Source organism: Dermacentor variabilis, chromosome 8 (assembly GCF_050947875.1).
Source record: "Dermacentor variabilis isolate Ectoservices chromosome 8, ASM5094787v1, whole genome shotgun sequence".
Lineage (NCBI taxonomy): Eukaryota > Metazoa > Arthropoda > Arachnida > Ixodida > Ixodidae > Dermacentor > Dermacentor variabilis.
In genome coordinates this window covers 150,358,449-150,379,401 of record NC_134575.1, presented here as the reverse complement: position 1 = coordinate 150,379,401, position 20,953 = coordinate 150,358,449, and positions in this window count along the sequence as shown.

Here is a 20,953-nt window from a genome sequence, read left to right as displayed (position 1 = left end):
GATGCATGTTCCTGGGAACAGGCTTGACGTGATGCCGATTACGGACATTCACGGGAATACCGACATGAAGCTGCGAAATCTCCTGAGGAACACCTAACTCTCTCAGAATCTGCCGACCCGTGCTAGTCGTAGAGAGACGCACCACCTGCGTCCTCTCCTGAGCCTCAGCTATCTCATCCAAGGTATTATGAATTTCCAGCTGGAGAAGTCGGTCGGTGCTGGTGCACATTGGCACTCCCAACACTTTCTTCGTGATCTTCGTAATCTGCGTGTCAAGCTTCTCCTTCTCCGATAGTTTCCACTTGTGCATGGCCGCCACATAAGTAAAGTGACACAATACAAATGCGTGTATAAGTCTAATGAGACTATCCTCCTTGAACCCCGTCTGCCTGTTGGCCACCCTCTTCACTAGGCGTACCGCATTTTCTGTCTTGGAAATGACCTTCTGGATCGTCAGCGTATTGGCGCCGTTCGACTCAATAATCATCCCCAGAACCCTGATCTTATCAACCCTAGGTATGAGATCGCCGTTTCTTGTATGAAGCTGAATGCTCAGCTGGTCCACGGGGATCCATCCCCTTGGCCTGCGTCCCCTTCTAGTGGGACTGCACAGCAACAGCTCCGACTTGGAGGGGGAGCACCTTAACCCCGTCGGGTCCGAATAATTTTCAATTACATCTATTGCCTCCTGCAGAACACTCTCTATATAGCCCTCACTACCACCGGGACACCATATGGTCACGTCATCTGCATGCATGGTGTGCCTAATCCCCTCAATCTCCAAGAGCTTCTTGGTCAATCCGACCATGGCCAGATTGAACAATGTGGGCGAGATGACTGCCCCTTGAGGAGTGCCCCTGTCTCCAAGATTTAAGATGTTTGACTCCAGCTCCGCAACCTTCAAGGTAGCCTTCCTGCCTGACAGGAAGGACCTGACATAGTCATGAAAGCGCGCGCCGAGGCCAAGATCCGAAATGGACTTTGTCGAACGTTGTCAAAAGCCCTCTCCAGGTCCATCCCTAGGATGGCCTTAACGTCCCTTCCATCTCCATCAATGACCTGATGCTTGATGAGCTTCATTGCGTCTGGAGTCGACAGCCCGGCCCTAAAACCAATCATAGTGTAGGAGTAGACCTGGTTCTCCTCAAGGTACCTTGTAAGCCGATTAAGCACGGTTTACCGGCAGCTAAAGGTACCTGGCTTCGCGGAAAGCACTTGAACGGAGGAGTTTACATTGCTCATAAATGGCATTTTTGACATACTAAATGCGAAGGTTCCTCCGGCTGGGATAAGAAAAGGATCCCCCAAGATTCAGGTAAGCAAACTAAAGTGTGCGTATGTACAAAACACAGGAAACAAATATGCGAGCCTTGCAGTGGCAAAGCGGAAGCGGAGACCGGTGTTTTGAAGTGCGACTGGGGCTTTGCAGTCTCATCAATTGTTTGTTATTGCCGTTTCTTGTATTGCAGTTTTTGAAGGATTTTCTGGAGATGATGAACCGGACAAAGTCAAAGAAGAATGTAAAGCTCTTCGCATCGGCTCAAACTGTCGTATCCAGCCGTGGCACACTGATGTCCGTCCGGTCTCTAATTGAATTTCTGTACTGCAAGGGCGTCAACTTATTCTTACGGTGAGCTTGAACCAGGGCCCACTCGAGGTAACTAAGTGCTGCTGCATTTAATATTGTTAAGATATATTTTTTTTTTCTTTTTAGAGATTCTTTGGTCTGTTGAGATCCTTTGGAGGCGATGAAGACCATGCGACGGTGACGAAGTTCAGCGAAATATTTCGAATACTTTCACTATACACATCTGTGAAAATGGCTGTCAAAGGGAATTGTGAGACAGGTAGTGACGGTAGTGACCGCGTCCTCTTAAGTGCAATTGAGAGCCTTCGAGCAAAGCGTCAAGACGAACTCCGCCAGAAAAGCACACAAAGAGCATGTTTGGAAGAAACTCATCTCCATTCCATTCATGGATCTGTGCAGTGCTGCTGATGACCATGGCTGCAATGCTCCTGCACCAGAAACGACTGAACTATATTACTTCGCTGGCTACGTTGCTTCTATATTAAGAAAAGTGACACGTTGTGAAAACTGTACGAAAGAAGCCCTGGGATGGCAGGATTCCCTTCCTCCTGAAGCCTTGTTCGTAACTGAGCGTGCTTTTGCCACGGGAAGCCTTGTATTTCCCTCAAACAAGCTGTTCACCTGTATAAGCTGTGTGGAGCACACGTTCAGGCAAGTGTGCAAGGGGTAACATTTGGGTAGCTTTTCTGGGATGTTCTGGATGCCCTCGTTAACAAAGGCACAGATATTGTTGCCTGCCGAGAGCACGCTCAGAAATATACAGTTGAGTTGATACATTTTTGTTTGGTGACCCGCGTGCACTTTTCTGCACAACTGAAGTGCCAAGGAAATGACAGTGCAGTTCGTGCACAAAGGGAACGAAAGAAAGCGAAGCTTGTCTATAGAACCGTGACCGGAAAATTTTCACCAAGGCAATGTAGTTTGTGAACGCCATTCCTCATTTCCCATTTTGAAAACAGTAACTGCACCGATCTAAGGTAAGGTTTCACCTCGGGTTACTTGGTCCTTTTCTTCGTCCTCGTGTGCGCACACGGATCATGCACATACAATCACTGTGTACTGCGTGTGCATCGCGATACACATGTATTGGGCAAGCTCGTCGAATATTTCTTTAAAGTGGAATGAGCGTGGAGAATTCCGGATAGAAGAATACAAGTTAGCACTCGATTGTTCCTAGTTGCGCAGTCGCTGAATTTGAAACGGGCAGCCAGCTCCTGAGGCCCAGAAACTAAGCTACACGGATGTCTACGCGTATCCATATCCAGCGTTTCTAGACACGAGGGGTTAGTGCGCGGGAGTGCCACCACGAGGCGTAGTGACCTTAAACATTTCAAACTTCCCGCGGTGACGCGTGATGACTACAACAAAAGGAAAATAAAATAATTAAAAGCTATCCCTGCGCATTGAACTTTGCCACAATGCTTGTCCCGCCGGCGTTATCAGTGTTCTTGATAAAAGCGTAGCCGCTCGTCGCCTGGAAATGACTTATCATCCTAAGAACGTTTAGTTGCGACGAGCGATGATGGAATCTGGGCTTTTGATATGGTTCTTTTTTCTTTTTCTTTTTTTCTTTTTGATGCTGCAGAGTAAACAAGCTAGGCTAACCGTTAGAAGCACTCCGTGGCAGACTTTCTTCAGTCGGCACACATTGTTATCGTCCGAACATCGCACAACGTCTACGAGAGACGCGGTCGTGGACGGCTTTTGATTTTGACCTATCGATTTTGTTAAGGTGCCCCCAATTATATCGCTAGCGACTTTGCTATCCGCACTCACGGGCTACCGCCACAGCTGCAAATTGAGATGTGCCTAAGTATTAAGACATATACATGGATATGTTGGTTTTGCACCTTGACGCAAAACTCACGACACAAGAATTGGGCGAACTGTCTCTTTGTCGTCGTCTGTAAGCATGCAATGGGCGAAGCTGCTCGCAATATTACGTCACATTTACTGGCCACCAGGCCACGTACACCCTTGGGTATAACATATACGGTACTTGCAGTTAGTTTACAAGGTAGTCTCCTATGATGGTTATCCACATGCGTGAAGGAAGACTGCTATTTAAAATTATTGTGCAGTAATATAAGCCGGATTTGTATGCTCTTCATATTGTCTACCATGTTGCCGTTCCGCCTTTATAATATATCCGCAATGTAGACTAGCATTTATCGAACGCCATAAAGGCTACCGACATACTCAAAGACCTCGCGCACAGCTCCTGACAATTACTTATATTCAAGAGTTGTGCGTCTGCCAAGGACATCTTTAACGAATGTTACATAACACATTATGGGATTTTACGTGTCAAAACTACGATCTCATTTGAGGCACGCTGTAGTGGGAAATTCGGGAATAATTTAGACCACTTGGGGTTATTTAACATGCGCTTAACCCTAAGTACACCGGTGTTTTCGCATTTCACACCGATCGAAATACGGCTGCCGTGGCTGGGATTCGATACCGAGACCTCGGGATTATCAGCCGAACCCAATAAAAGCTAAACAACTACGGAGTTGAAGGAATGTTTGCAGTTCGAGGAAGGTGACAGTCGGCACGTGAGACAATTTGTTGCCGTCCTCATTGCACGAGAATCGGTACCAGCCGCCGAAGAATGACAGCGTAGAATGCACCGTATTTAATGTGATGGAGTCGGCGTCCAATATTTCAGACCCGAATCACCCTGTAACTGACGACCAGGCATCTCGCTTATAAGTGCAGTCGCCTGACAGTTGTCGGGCGCTGGCGTCGGCCACAGGACCTACTTGACCTCTTTTCAACACTTGCCGCCATTCTCTCCTTATTTTGCACCAACGGGTTTCACCTGAACTGTTTCAACAGCCCATTTATTTTTGCCAAAATTTGGCCACCCTCTCAACGTAATGGTTTCTTATGTTTAGGTCATCTTTTATATTTAGGCTGATGCTGTCCTGAGATTTCCAGCGGTTTCACTTTTCCCAAAATGCCCGCATTATTGTCGGCCTCTTTTCATATTTTAGTGGATTTTTAATAGACGTTGAAACAATTGCATGGCCCCCTGACCACGCTGCTCAAAAAGTCGTTTTATTTCCCTGAAGTCTTGTGCAAGCTTCTGCCTTCTTGCCCTTCATCAACCTCCGGGTTTCTCTGTCACTAGTATCCCATTTTGACGACTACAATCCCATGGAAGTTGGCAACGATATAATGTCGATGGCATTAAAGTCGTTTAAATAAATTTTACCGTGGAGACGACCGCCACTTTTGTTCACTGTGTATGCAAATATTGCATTAATGAGCGCCATTCTCATTGGAGCGCATGTGCTTGCGGCGAAGGGCAGATCGTGAGTCGCCTTAGCTTTATTGTAAATTTGCTTTCACCGATTCTTTTCGGATAAAACAGAAACGCCGGACAAAAATGAGACCTTCCGTTCTATTTTTTCTTGTTTTCTAAGTCTAAACCAAAAACACTCATTCGCACAAACAGTGATTTTTTTTAAGAAATGGCATAAGGATGATATATTTCGAGGCGATGTCGCTGCCAATACGGGCCAGCACCACGTATCGACGAAAGGGCATCACACTGCCGATGCATGCGGTAGGTTACTGAATGATGAAAACAGGAAACATGACTGTTTTTTAGTTCACGCAACTTATTGGACAGAGAACACCAGGCGCCCACCATCATGACATTTTTTTTTACAACAGCGACAAACAACGGCGGACAATTATACTTCTTAAAGGGGTTTAGTTTTATTTTTCCTCGCAGAACCGCAAGCACAGGGACCGCCGCGCCGTATACCTCGGCCACGTACTCTAGCTGCCCTCCTTTTCCTCTAACAATATGGCCGCCGGCGGCTTCACGCGCTCCCGTAGGCGGCGAATTGGACTGTAACTCCAGAAGTTTAAATATATAACCTCTTTGCATAGAAACGACAGCATGATTACTAATATGTTATTGGCTTGGATATCTTTGGCACGAGGCCCAAGACGGCACCTTGTCTTCTAACGCGTTCTTATGTTTGCGCTTGCGTCTCTGTCTTAAAGGGACGCGCACCGCAACATGCTGCAATGGTGCTTGTGTTGTGCGTATGTAAGGCGAGAAACGCTGTCCTAAAACGTCTATTATCTAACTTGTGCAGCAAACCCATGTTTATAGTATTCCCGGAGTCCCGACTAAAGCAAGCGTAACCGCAAGCTTGAAGTTATAGTCTTAACTTGAAGCGACAGCGTAGTTGTAATCAACAGACCCCGCCAGTAAGGAATGAGCGGTGAGGCATGGCTGATGAATTAGTAATGAGTAATGAATGAGTGATGAATGAGTTCAGTAAACGTTTGTTACCAAGAACGGCGGGAGCTTACACTGCCGCAAAGGACGGATGCTGGGCGGTGACTCCAATCACTTACTCGGCACATCACACATCTACACTGGAATTCAACTGGTTTCGCCAGCTCTTGCTTATATTCTCTCGCCCCTATGCTGCGATTTCGCCTGCCACCCGGGCCCCAGCTTTTCCTCTTTGTCCCCCGCTTCTTTCCCAATCTGCTGAGACATGCTTCCACTGATGCTTGCTCCTCCTTTTTCTCAATAAATGAAGGCATTCATTCATGTATTCCCAAGTTACTACAGAAAATAGCGTGTCTTTATCTCCATAACCACCCTGTCTCTCACCTAGACTCTCCCATCGCAAAACAAAGTTGCTGTGTTGCAAATGGCTGGGCGTCACATATACAATTTTCTAGGAATGGCCAGTAGCACGGCGGGCGATTTTCGGTGGGTGACGAGACAGTATATAGAACACCTTCTCTGCCATATCCACACTCAGTGCTCTGCTTCGTGAGCTACTATTAGCCGCTACGACGAAGTACGAAATGAAAGAAACCTAGCTGAGCTGGTCGCGGGCAGCTTTTTTTAGATTCGTGATGTGTCGATTTAAGAAATATATATTTCTTACCTAAGCCTAGATGGACAGCGATATAGGCGATGTGAGTTACGGTAGCTCGTTGGTTTGGACTAACGACGCTCTTCACGCAGCACCTTCGTCTTACGCATGTTTTCGAACGGGAATGAAAGGCAGGGGGGTAGCACGCCTTCCTGAAATGAAACATTTGGTATAACTCTTTGTTTGACGGTTGGACATATGTCAAGAGCCCCCGATATGAACCACCTGCAAGTCGGTATCAGCTTGCAAATGGGAACTCGGATGAAACGTTGTGAAGCGGATAGGCGTTTAATTATCGTAAGGATATCTTTATTGAAATTCCTTACCATGAGATGAAAGCCGAATAATAAGCATTTAAAATCCTGTGTTATGAAGACCTCATGTTAATATAAGGTTGCTGTTTTTTACAGCCTCCTAAATTGACAAGTGAGGTATGAATAAGATATTGTTGCGGTAAATGTGCAAACGCCGACGCCAAGAAGAGTCGTAGTCCGTTTCCCAGTATTCACTACATGAAGATGGAGAATGTCTATACTCTCACTCGTTGTAGTGATGTGAAGAACAAAACACTTCCAAAAGGGTGAGTCACGAATATAACATATTACAAAAGGCGAGCTTGCGCTGGAAAACACTCAAAGCACAACGATTGCTGCGCGTAGTAGTGCTTCCTCTGGATCTGATCAACCCATGAAGACGTCGGTTCATCAGATTGGAATGCCCGTACATTGCAGTGCAATCTCGGGTCCTCAAATGTGATGGAGAATGTGCGCCAGTATTTGCTTCACGCGCGCAATCTGTCGCTATTGAATCCATGACAACATACTGGATATTAGAAACACATGCAGGTGCGTCTTGAGCTAACCTATAACTTCGGAACAGTGACTAGACGCTAAAAAAAGCTCCCCCCTCCAAAAGAGAAAGAAGAGAATACAGTTGCTTTTATTATTAGCTGAAACCTAGTGCTCGTGGTAAAAAGGGCCCCCAAAGACTGCACAGTGGCGCCGACATGCAGAAAATTCAAGAGCTAAATACTTTCCAATTACTGGTATTTATCAAACTAGTATTTCGCGGTTCAATGTAGCCCTACAGTCCAGGGGCCAGTTCCACCACCGGTACTGTGTCGGAGCTCATATTTCATGTCAGCATTAATTATCACAAAATCACAGCACTTTTTCTTTAGATCTTACCATTAGACAGCCAAAATGCATGCAGCGAAACTGTCTGCCTAATACTGCAGTACTTTTCGTTCTAACGTACATGTCCGCACTGATCCATATGTTACAAAGTCAGGAAAATGTTTCCAGTGCTTTCCCCCGGGCAGCTGTTTTTATTCCTGATGCGGCACGAAACCGAGCCTGATGCCACCAGCACTCAGAAATCTAAACAGGAGCGTGGACAATGTTCTCGCACACCCTGTGTGATTTACCGTAGCGCTGAGAATAGTCTATTGTAAAGGCAGAAGTGCATGGTTGGGCACATGTGCTTAAGAGGAAGCTTTAGCTCGGATGCTCCTATCTAAATACATGTAAAAGCAGAATTCGTTTTTCTCGGCAACCACTCCGCCAAATTTGACGACGTCTGTTGCATTTAAAAGAAAGACTTAATATATAGTGACTGGTGGTTTCAAATTTTTTATTGATATTGCCAATTTTTTATCAAAAGTTGGAAAAATCGAGAATTTTCAGAAAACGAGGCTATCAACTTACAACTCCGTAACTCAGCAATGAAACATGATATCACAATTCTATGAATTGCATCTAATAGTAGATCTAAAGCGGACAAATGTTACACATGAATATCAAGAAATTCAGTAATATGGAAATACAGATCTTGCAGAACCCTCATACACAACGTAACAAATTCGCTTAAAATATAAATTGACATAGAGAATTTGTCCGCTTTGAATAATCTAATGGATTCTGTTTACAGAACCGCGATATCTCTTCTTGATGCAGAGCTATTAATTTATAAACTTCGTGTGCCTATTATTTTCGAAATTTCGAATTTTTAAAAATTTTTTTCAAAAAATTCAGACACTAAATCAAAATTCCGCTTCCAACTGTCGCTAGAATTAAACGTACTCTCTCAAATGCAACAAATTTCATTTTAATTCGTCCAGGGGTAATCTCAGAAAAATGTTTTTGCGTTTTACATGTACATGAATAGGCCGCGTCGAAGTTAGGCCCGAGCTAAAGCTTCCTCTTAAGCTCATGAAGTTGATTTGCGCCAAGATAACCTGTCCATACTTTCATACTTACTTTATAAAAAGCCTACCGCAGCACCAATATGCCGGCTGCTTCTAACTGCACCAAGCAGAACTATTAAACAAATGCAAGCAATGGTGACATCATTTTATCATGCGAGTGTTCAGATTTGTAACCTTTGGATGCGGAGTAAGTTGAGAAATTGTGTGCACAATTAACAAAGCTACGTTAAATAACTTTTCAGTAATTGATCTTACATGGCTAAAGAAAATCAGCAGCTTGGAGTCCGTTCTCGAGATTATGCAGCCAAGCAAAGAAATTTCGGTTAACCATGCTTCTGTAAGAGGCATGCGAACAAAAATTTTCTAAGTAAACGCTCTTGGAAGGCGTAACTGACGCAGAAAAAGAACTTATGTAAACTCACAGAACGGCACTTCAAGACGGGACACAAAGGAGGAACCACACACAAACTGCGCTAACAACCTGAAGCGCTGTTCATTCTCTGATAATGAAGCAACTAGCCCGTCAGTAATTACTTGCAAACCTGTAAAGTCAAGCTGACCGCACCTAGCCTTTTGTGATGCTGTCATCAATAGTATGGCCCCCTGAGCATGTTCTTTGTGGCCGGCTAGTCCGCTTTCGATTTTTATTCACGCTGTTGTTTCGAAGGCAAGCAGTTTAAATTCTTATTCTCAATATAGCAGCGAACGTGTGCCGCCGAAAGCTTGCTAGGTTGCAGAAGCGATTCATGAAGCAATGATCGTGCAAATATAGCGCGTCGCAGGCATCAAGACAATGCGCTGCCTCCGAGGAAAGGAAGATAACAAAAGTGATCAGCTTGGTAGCTGCTCACGGAGCCGTGCCGATGGTGACGGTGCCATCGTGACGAATTCTGGGGCGGCGCTATTGACAGCTGAGGCATTTATTTTCTTTATTTCTTTTGTTTTTATGAAGCAAAGCCGTTAAGAGGAAGCTTTAGCTCGGGTGCTCCTATCTAAATACATGTAGAAGGAGAATTCGTTTTTCTCGGCAACCACTAAACCAAATTTGACGAGTTTAGTTGCATATAAAAGAACAACTGAAAATCTAGTGACTGTTGGTTGCGAATTTTTGATTTAGTGCGTCAATCATTTCTTAGAAATTGGCAAAAGTCGAAAATTTTCAAAGAACGAAACTAGCAAGTTTACAACTCTGTAACTCAACAAGAAATACAATTCTGTGAATTGCATATAATAGTACATCTAAAGCGGACAAAATTCGTATATTACACATGAATCTAGAAAAATTTAGTAGTATGGAAATACAGCTTTTGCAAAACGCCAGTAAACAATGTAACAAGTTCACGTAAGATGTAAAATGACATATCGAATTTGTCCGCTTTGAATCATCTAATGGATGCCGTTTACAGCACCGCGATATCTATTCTTGATGAAGAGCTATGAATTAGCCCAGTGGGCTGGGAAGGCTCGAGTGGTAGCTCACCTTGAGGGGTATTGGCTTACAATTATTAATATACGTACTTTGCGATGATGAAAAGGATGCAGAAACGCCACTGATGTTGTTTAACTATTCGTAAACAGGCCCCCAAATTTCGATTAGCCCACCCGCAAACATTAATTAGGCCCACCCCCAAATTTTAATTGGCCCACCCTCAAATTTAAATTGGCCCTCCCCCAAATTTAAAGTCGGCCACGCTCAATTTTAATTTCGCCCAGCTTTAAACTTCAAGTTGGCCCAATCCCAAATTTCAATTGGGCCACCCCTAATTTTGAAGTTGGTCCATCCACGATTTTTAATAAATCACCCCCAAATTTCGAGTCAACGCACCCCAAAATTTAGGTTGACTCACCCCCATATCGACCCCAAATTCAGATTGGCCGACCCCGAGATTGCCCCCACATTTAGGTAGGACCAATCCCATATCACCCCTGCAGATTGGCCCGCCTCCCCAACACCGTCAAATTTAGGTTGGCCCACTCCCATATCCGCCCCAAACTAACGCTGGCCCACCCCTCGATCACCTGAAATTTAGGATGGCCCACCACAAATCACCCACCAATTAAGGTTAGTCCACCCATATATCACCCCCCAATTCAGCTTGGCCCAGCCGCACATCCCCTCATGGTTAGGTTAGCCCGTCCCCATATGTCACCCCCAAATTTAGGTTGGCCCACCCCCATATCAGCCCAAAACTTAGCCTGGCCGACCCCTCTATCACCTCAAATTGAGGATGGCACACCGCAAATCACTCCCACATTTAGGTTAGCCCATCCCCATATCACCCCCGATTCAGCTTTGCCCAGCCCCATATCACCCCCATGGCTAGGGTGGCCCACCCCCCATATTCCCTCAAACTTAGGCTTACCCACCCCTATATCACCTCAAATTTAGGTTGGGCCACCCCCATATCAGCCTCAAATTCAGCTTGGCTTATTACCATTTCACCCCAAATTTAGGTTGGGCCACCCCCATATCACTACCAAATTCAACTTGGCCCATCCGTGTATCACGCCCAAATTTATGCTGATGCCACTTCCAATTTCAAGTTGGCCGCCCCAACCCTTTTTATAAAGACCTATGTATTCATATGGGAAATGGGTCAAGTTTTTTGGCGTTACAGACCCGATTTTGCACAATTTTGCTACTAAATTGCTGGGGTACTCGCCAAAGAATGCTGCGCATTAAAAGCAAATGCCCCGAACGAGGGACGCCATACGTTGATCCTAAATACTGACGGCTAGCCAAGCTAGCTTCTCTGTCACAGCACGGGACATTTATTCAAATGGTTTTTTTACGGCCACACCTACGGATTCATACCACTTGGCTGTAGGGAACACATTAACAGTAGCTATTAATCCACAGGCTGCACATCTTCTCCTAGTTGGTGCATTTCTTATTTGGATGAATCATTAGAAATAATTAACGTTCGGGCAGCGACTCAGCCTAGCAGACTCTTTGTTCCACACGAATGTTGGATAGGAATGGCACTGGCCACCGGGTGGCACTGTGGCCCAGGTGGACCTGATTCGCTCGGAGTATGTGCCATTAAGGACAGGCGAAAGTCGATGAAAACAGACCTTCGAGAAGAACGCAATAAGAATAGCCATTTTGTTCTCCCAGGTTCCACGCTACAAAGCACGAAACTTTTTTTTGCATAACACAAAGCTATGCGCAAGCTTCTTGTTATGATGTCCAATGAATAAAATCTCCATAAATGCGTTGACTTAACAAGTGAACACGACACTGCTGTGTTTTAGGAAGGAAAAATAGAAAACATAATATTTCAAGACAACCACTCGAAAACCAGAACCGAAAGCAAACCATGATTTTTGTGTTTCTGCCATCTGGTGGGAGACTATAAAACTAAGTCCTATGCGGCTTTTCAAAAAAACTACGCCGCTGAAAAACCAGAACTGAAAGCAAACGTTGCGTTTTGTGTTCTGTCAACTAGTGAGAGACTACAAAACTAGGTCCTATGCGGCTTAAGAAGAAAAGTGCGAAGCGGGAATCGAACCGCGGCCACCGTGACGCGGGCCTAAAGGTGTGCGCGATTCTACCACTCGACCAGGGCTTCCTTTCTTTCTTTATTGCCTCGCTTTTCACAGAGTTTACGAGATCAGAAGAACAGATTAACAAGATTATAGTACCGAGAACCGTCAGCTGTTTGCAGACTACAAGCCATCAGTATTTCGGCATCTGCAACAACATTTCTAATCGTGGAACTCACTCTGGTACATACGACTGCACCTTCTGCACTTCGACAAAATGGGACGCCGATTCGCAAAAATATTCGCGAACCGGTCTAGCGTCAATGTCCGCATTCTGTTGAGCAGTCCGAGTTCGCCATATACTGTGCAGGCCCAGGAGCATAACCAGATCGAAAGGCGCACCATCATCGCTTTCGACCGTGAGATAACGGATTCCGTGGGGACTTAATGGCAACTCTTTTTTCAAGGTTCTCTGTAAGATGTCCCAGAAGAAGGCTCCACCCCAGCAATCTAAAAACACATGCTCAATTGTCTCTGGTTTCTTGCATAACAAACAATGAGTACCTCACGGAACAAATAAACCCTTTTCTTCTAACCACGTTTTAACAGGTAAGGTTCCTGTGTGCAGCTTAAAAAAAAAAGGTTTTAACCCCTGGCGCCACTAGCATTTTTTTAACGCGTTTCAAAACATCTTTTCCGTTGCCTGCACAGTATAACTCACGGTACACTGGCACAGGAAATAACACATCCACAAGGTCCTTGTACAGTTTTTTGCGTGACACATCTGTCAAATATTGTACAGAAAAACGCACCGATAAGACGCAGAAAGATGACACCACTTCTTTTAGATATCCACGTACTGGTCCTTGCTGACACACCGAAGACACAGCAAACTCGTAGCACTTTACCCAGCCTCAGTTGAATCACAGTTCTGACAAAGGTATCATCTACATCTCTGAGAAAAACAAATCGACTAACGAGTTGTCTCACATACATACAGATGCACTAACCCAAGCCCACCATCACTCCCTCTTTTAAGCAGATTTGTTCGGCTCGTTTTTTCCCATAGAGAGCTCCAGATAAAAACCGCGAACACTCTGTGCATTTTTTGTACATTTAACCTGCTGCAATGCAAAACTTGCATTGCAGCAAAACTTGCTTACAAGAAATAGGTTGCACGTCGTGGCCCGTGCGAAAATCGACTTATCCCATCCTTTCCACTTTTCTGCATTTTCGCGTAACACCTCTGTTTGTTTTTTCCAATAAGGCTCATTGTCAGAGTAGTACTGCAGGGGTCCTCCTAAGTATTTTGTCGGTGTTTCTTGCCATTTAATGTTCAAAAACATCCTTGGTGCGACGTCGCATTCCCCATGGCAAAACCCAACGCACTTGTGCCAGTTTACTGCACTACCACTTGCTTGACGGAAACTATTAACAGCATTGACAGTATGCATTATACTTTCATGATCAACACAGAAAACTGCAATGTCATCAGCGTAAGCAAGAAAGCTTACCTCGGCTTGATGTAACTTAAATCCACGTATCGCGTTGTTCCTAATTACGCTTAAACAAAAGGGCTCAATATATATGCAAAAAAGAAGCGGTGACAATGGGCACCCTTGTCTGACCGAGCGCTGTACTGGTATGTATTCACCTACTGATTTGTTTATTATCAATCTCGTCGTACATCCGGCGTAAGCCATCCGCACACCTTCGCTGATCACATTGCCTACATTCACATATTCAAGTATAGATAGAAGCAGATCGTGCGGCACGCGGTTGAATGCCTTCTCAAGGTCAACTTGCAGCATAGCGACATTGAGTTGCATTGCGTCACAGCATTCAAGGATTGATCGTGCTATGTGTATATTTGACATAATTGTCCTTCCTTTTATTCCGCACGTTTGATGTGGACCGACTAAATCTTTCATTACTGTCTGCAACCTGTTAGCCAATACTTTCATTATTATTTTATAGTCTATATTTGTCAGGCTAATCGGCCTATTCGATGTGACGTTACGTAATTTGATTGGGTCTTCAGTTTTTGGCATTAGGACTGTGTGTGCTGACGAAAAGGACGGTGGTAGATGTTTGTTCGCGTAAGCCTCGTTGTATACTTCAGTCAAAACAGGCGCGATAACACCCTTAAACGCCTTGTAGAATGCAGCGCTTAAGTCATCCGGTCCCGGTGATTTGCCATTATTTAAATGATCAATCGCATTCTTAACTTCCTCCACTGTTATGGGCACTTCTAATGCTTCCTTAGTTTCATCTTCTAATGTTGGCATCAATGACATTAAGTCTTTTTTATATCTATCGGTGTCAACTTGGCGACGAGAAAACGATACTTTGTAATATTCCGAAAAATAACTTGCTATTGTTTCTTTGTTGGTAGACAGTGACCCATTATGTTCTATTTCTGTTTCTGAGGGAAACTAGAGGAATTCCGGATAAAGCTACAGAACAGGTATTCGGCTTTAACTCAGGAAGAGGACCTTAGTGTTGAAGCAATGAACGACTATCTCATGGGCACCATTAAGGAGTGCGCAATGGAAGTCGGTGGTAACGCCGTTAGACAGGAAACCAGTAAGCTATCGCAGGAGACGAAAGATCTGATCAAGAAACGCCAATGTATGAAAGCCTCTAACCCTACAGCTAGAATAGAACTGGCAGAACTTTCTAAGTTAATCAACAAGCGTAAGACAGCGGACATCAGGAACTATAATATGGATAGAATTGAACAGGCTCTCAGGAACGGAGAAAGCCTAAAAACAGTGAAGAAGAAACTAGGAATAGGCAAGAATCAGATGTGTGCGTTAACAGACAAAGCCGGCAATGTCGTTACTAATATGGATCAGATAGTTCAAGTGGCTGAGGAGTTCTATAGAGATTTATACAGTACCAGTGGCACCTACGACGATAGTGGAAGAGAGAATAGCCTAGAGGAATTCGAAATCCCACAGGTAACACCAGAAGAAGTAAAGAAAGCCTTAGGAGCTATGCAAAGGGGGAAGGCAGCTGGGGAGGATCAGGTAACAGCAGATTTGTTGAAGGAAGGTGGTCAGATTGTTCTAGAGAAACTGGCCACCCTGTATACGCAATGCCTCATGACCTCAAGCGTACCGGAATCTTGGAAGAACGCCAACACAATCTTAATCTATAAGGGGACGCCAAAGACTTGAAAAATTATAGACCGATCAGCTTACTGTCCGTTGCCTACAAAGTATTTACTAAGGTAATCGCAAATAGAATCAGGAACACCTTAGACTTCTGTCAACCAAAGGACCAGGCAGGATTCCGTAAAGGCTACTCAACAATAGACCATATTCACACTATCAATCAAGTGATAGAGAAATGTGCAGAATATAACCAACCCTTATATATAGCTTTCATTGATTACGAGAAAGCGTTTGATTTAGTCGAAACCTCAGCAGTCATGGAGGCATTAGGGAATCAGGGTGTAGATGAGCCATATGTAAAGATACTGGAAGATATCTATAGCGGCTCCACAGCCACCGTAGTCCTCCACAAAGAAAGCAACAAAATCCCTATAAAGAAAGGCGTCAGACAGGGAGATACGATATCTCCAATGCTATTCACAGCATGCTTACAGGAGGTATTCAGAGGCCTGGAGTGGGAAGAATTGGGGATAAAAGTTGATGGAGAATACCTTAGCAACTTGCGATTCGCTGATGATATTGCCTTGCTTAGTAACTCAGGAGACCAATTGCAATGCATGCTCACTGACCTGGAGAGGCAAAGCAGAAGGGTGGGTTTGAAAATTAATCTGCAGAAAACTAAAGTATTGTTTAACAGCCTCGGAAGAGAACAGCAGTTTACGATAGGTAGCGAAGCACTGGAAGTGGTAAGGGAATACATCTACTTAGGGCAGGTAGTGACCACGGATCCGGATCATGAGACTGAAATAACCAGAAGAATAAGAATGGGCTGGGGTGCGTTTGGCAGGCATTCTCAAATCATGAACAGCAGGTTGCCACTATCCCTCAAAAGGAAAGTGTATAACAGCTGTGTGTTACCAGTACTCACATATGGGGCAGAAACCTGGAGGCTTACGAAAAGGGTTCTGCTGGAATTGAGGACGACGCAACGAGCTATGGAAAGAAGAATGATGGGTGTGACGTTAAGGGATAAGAAAAGAGCAGATTGGGTGAGGCAACAAACGCGGGTAAACGACATCTTAGTTGAAATCAAGAAAAAGAAATGGGCATGGGCCGGACATGTAATGAGGAGGGAAGATAACCGATGGTCACTAAGGGTTACGGACTGGATTCCAAGGGAAGGGATGCGTAGCAGGGGGCGGCAGAAAGTTAGGTGGGCGGATGACATTAAGACGTTTGCAGGGACAACATGGCCACAATTAGTACATGACCGGGGTAGTTGGAGAAGTATGGGAGAGGCCTTTGCCCTGCAGTGGGCGTAACTAGGCTGATGATGATGATGATGATGATGATGATGATTTCTTTTCGACTCCCAAGGCACGTTTTGTTGGCATTTCTCCTGTGCACCATTTTTCAGCTGTGGCTCGAATCAATGCTCCATTGTATCGCTGTTGGTCTATCAGCTCAAGTTTTTGCTTTATGCTTTTTATGTCTTCTAAGAAATAACCGGGTTGTATACTTTCACCTTCCAATAATTGCTTCAGGTTCCATCTAAGACGGGACTCGAGTTCTTTTTTCGCGTGACTTAAACACTGGCCCTTTGAAGTGTTTTCAATTTAATTGTTTGCTTACAAACTTCCCATTTATGTCCCCAACTATCTAAGTTTTGAGTTGTTTTATCCATAGCCTTGAGAAATTGCTCACAAAACTCGTCGTCTTTCAGCAAGTTTGCATTAAATTTCCAGAGATCCCAGGAAATTTCTTTGTTACTTGTTTTTTCCTTTCCAACACGGAAAGAAACCAAACAATGATCACTAAATGCAACAGGTGTGACTCGATAATCTCGACACGACTGAATTAGTTCAGCCGACACGTACACTCTCTCAAATTTAGCATGGCTCGCACCCTGAAAGTGGGTAAAGGTGACCGCTTCTCCGCCGCAAAGACGTTCACCCACGTCTTCTAGATGAAATTCTACAATGAAGTCTTTCAAAACAGTAGTACTTGTATCATTGTGTTTCCCACTGGTTTTGTCGCGTTCCGTACAGACACAATTGAAATTTCCCGCCAGGATTAGTTTACGCTCGCATTTCAAGTACGTCTCCATTTCTTCAAAAAAAAAAAAGCTTTCGCTCTTGAGCCTGAGTTGGTGCATAAAGACAAATTACTCGCCAATTTTCTGTTGACATGGAAAAGTCAGATACAATGAAACGGCCCGACTCACAGGTAGTCACCGACTGCACTACAGCACCAAAACTCTGCCGAATTAACAAAATTCACCCCGAAGACCTCCCCACCGCATGGGCAACACACACGTTATAGCGTCTCGTGAAAGGACGCACCGTACGCTCTGTCTGATCCTCTCTCTCCACTTTGGTCTCCTGAATGGCTACAATATCAAAATCATGCTCCGTTACGAGGCGGTAAAATTGGTTTTGCCGCCTCTTGGCACTAAGCCCTCGGACGTTAAGTGTTGCAATATTTATTGACCTGTCTAAGGACTCCATATTGGTGAGTGACACCAGACCGAGCCTACAGCGCTCCCCCCACAGACCTTGCCTCGTAGCAACACCCAGTTCAGTCGACGCTCAGGGCATCGACTTGCCGCCGCCGCGTGTAAGCGACACCGACCGCTGATGGCTGGTGGCCACCTGAGGCTTTTTGGTTCCAGGCTCGGTCCCACGCCTCTCCGTTGCTCGTAGCCGGGTGTCTTGAGAAGCCGTGCTTGGTTTGCTGTGTCGGCGCTTCGTAGGTGTTGCCTCGGCGTCCATTGCAGCCTCATCCATCGAATCACTGTCTTCGAGCGTCGCAACGACCTCGCTTACTGCGGTCTTGAGTTCAGCTGTTTTCTCACCACTCCCCGACGCACTTAGTGGCAGCTGCTTTCCTATGGAGTGGGTTTCAGAAGGGCGCTCTGCCGAGCCTTCTTCGTACTTTCCTGGAACGCTAGGTAGCGTCGAGGAGTGAGGACGTGTTTACGCCGGCTCCGCGAACAACCAAGGATTCTGGTGGTTTTTCTGGCAAAATGATCTGCGATAGTGCTACAATCGATTTTCAGAAGTGACAAGGACCCTGTGGACAGAATTGTTTGTGCCTGTGAGTCGATTTTTAGTGATTTTACGGCTAAAGAACTGTACCCGGAGCACAACGCCACGCTAAGCCTCACCTCGGCTTCGGCATGGCCCCGGCCGTGGACGGCGTCGACGGACAGCTCCAAGCCAGCGGCGGCTCCCAGAGAAGCGGCGACATGGAAGTGACGGTGTAAGGCAACGAAAAGGATCGTAAGGGACCCGACAACGAAGGATGGTTCACCGTTTTGGCGAAAAGGAGGCAGAAGACTGTGCCAGCTGGCGCGGAGACGATGCTCGGACGCTCGGCGGACGCTCGGCGCGACGCGCTCAAGAAGGGAGCAGGGAAGAAGGAAGCGGAGCTATCGGTAGCATTGAACCTACCGAGACTGCCTGCCACGGGCTGGAAAGTGACTCTACGACTACGAGAAGGCCTCTCGGTGCTTCAGAAGGCACCGGAAGTGAGCCTAGGAAGAGCAGTGCGCGAAAGCGCGGGCGTCAGCCTACAAGAAGCCAAGGGAGACCGCTTCGTGATAAATACCAAACAAGGTACGATTATCTACCACACATTATCGATGGAGAATGCTAAAAAAATAAGCAAGATAGAGAAGATCAGAATCGGAGACAAAGATTACGGGGTCGTCACGTACGTGAACGCACCGGAAAGCTGTGGGCGTGGAGTCATTCACGGCATAGAGGAAATGTACTCCGACAAAGATGTCCTACTCAACCTCAACGAGGATGAAGACAACCCGACAATCCTAGAAGCAAGAAGAATGGGCAAAACCAGAACTTTCCTCCTAACTTTTGACGACGAGGAAGTTCCACGCAAGGTTTTCTTCATGGGCGCTATTCTACGGTGCTTCCTATACAAGAAGAGGTACGAAGTATGCTACAAGTGTGGCGGACTCGGGCACAGATCAGACGTGTGTGACAATGACGAACCGAGGTGTAGAGGCTGTGGGGCAACCAGACCGCAAGAAGGACATCAATGCGAGCCGCAGTGCCAGCTCTGCGGCAAAAACCACGTCACCGGGGATAAGAAGTGCAGGAATTTATTCCGCACCCCGTACATCGTGAAGAAGAGACGATGGGAGCAAAAACAAGCGGCCGATGAGGCGAACCAAGAGGAACTTCGTAAAATCAGGCCAAGCGAGAGATCGAGCAGCAGGACCAGGAGCCGCTCGGAGTCCTTCCCGAGGCTACAGACGCCGCAACAGCAGACACAACAGAAGGAAACAAGTAACAAGGTGAGCTGGTCAGGGAAAGTCTCCCAGGATTCAGAAAAGGATAGAGAAAACCAGGAGCTGAAAGAGCTTATTAAGAGGCAGGAAGAACAAATCAGAATACTGATTGAGGATAGGAAAAAGGAGAGGGAAGAATTTTTAAAGATAATCGAGGAGATGAAAAGAGAGAAGGGTGGAAACAGTACGAGACAGGAAGAGAGTGTAGGGGACAAAGAACCTAAAACAGATCGGCCCCCGCTCAAAAAGAAGAGAACGGGAGAGACAGACTCAGACAGCAAGATGGACAAAGTCACTCAGGATATTACCCTGATGAACGGAGCTATGATGCAATTCATGGAACAAACTCGAGCGGAATTTGAAAAGCGCGACATCGCCCTCAAAGCAGAATTTGAGAAACGCGACTTCGCTTTAAAAGCGGAATTCGATTGATTTAGAACACAATTAATTAACATTCAAAATGCATTGGCAAAATAACACGATCTGGCAGTGGAATTGTAGGGGCTTCCTGAAAAAGAGAGCAGTCCTACAAACATTCCCAACTAACATCGATAAACCAGATGTCATTGCGTTGCAAGAGTGTGGGAAAAATGCAAAATTGGCCGGCTACACAGCCTACACTGGGCAAGGAGAGAATCGGCAGACAGCTATTTTATTTAAAAGAAACTTAGCAGCAGTACTACACGAGACTGACACAAATAAGATTGATCACGTCCTAATTGAACTAGTACCGAGGAAAAGAAAAGATAGAAGCCTATACGTTCTTAACGTATACAGCTCTCCTAAGCAAAAAAAGAATTGTGGCTTCGATCAGCTCATCGAAAGGTCCAAGAACATTGCAGGGAACAGCCCCATAGTCATAGTCGGAGACTTTAACGCGCAACACACGGCTTGGGGGTACAAAACCTCGCAACAAAAAGACAGAGAATTATGGGATACTATCTCCAAGCATGAACTAACTCTACTAACAGATCCTCAAATCCCGACTAGAAAGGGAAATAGCGTTTCCAGGGACACCACACCGGACCTTACTCTCATAGGGGGACACATAACCGCACGATGGTGTAACACGGGAGAGGACTTGGGGAGCGATCACAGAATAATAGAGACGGTGGTAGAACACGGCATACCAACTCCCAAACCCAAGCAGTTCGAAGCGGTAAATTGGAACCTCTTTAGGCAGAAATGTGCCGAAAAAGTGGAGCTCAAGGATTTAAGCAGTTGGAGCAAAGCCCTCTTGGAAGCGGTTCAAGAGGCCACCGAAAAGGTGGAGGCGGACGAAACGCAAGAGGTAGTAGACCGGAAAATGGTCGGATTATGGCG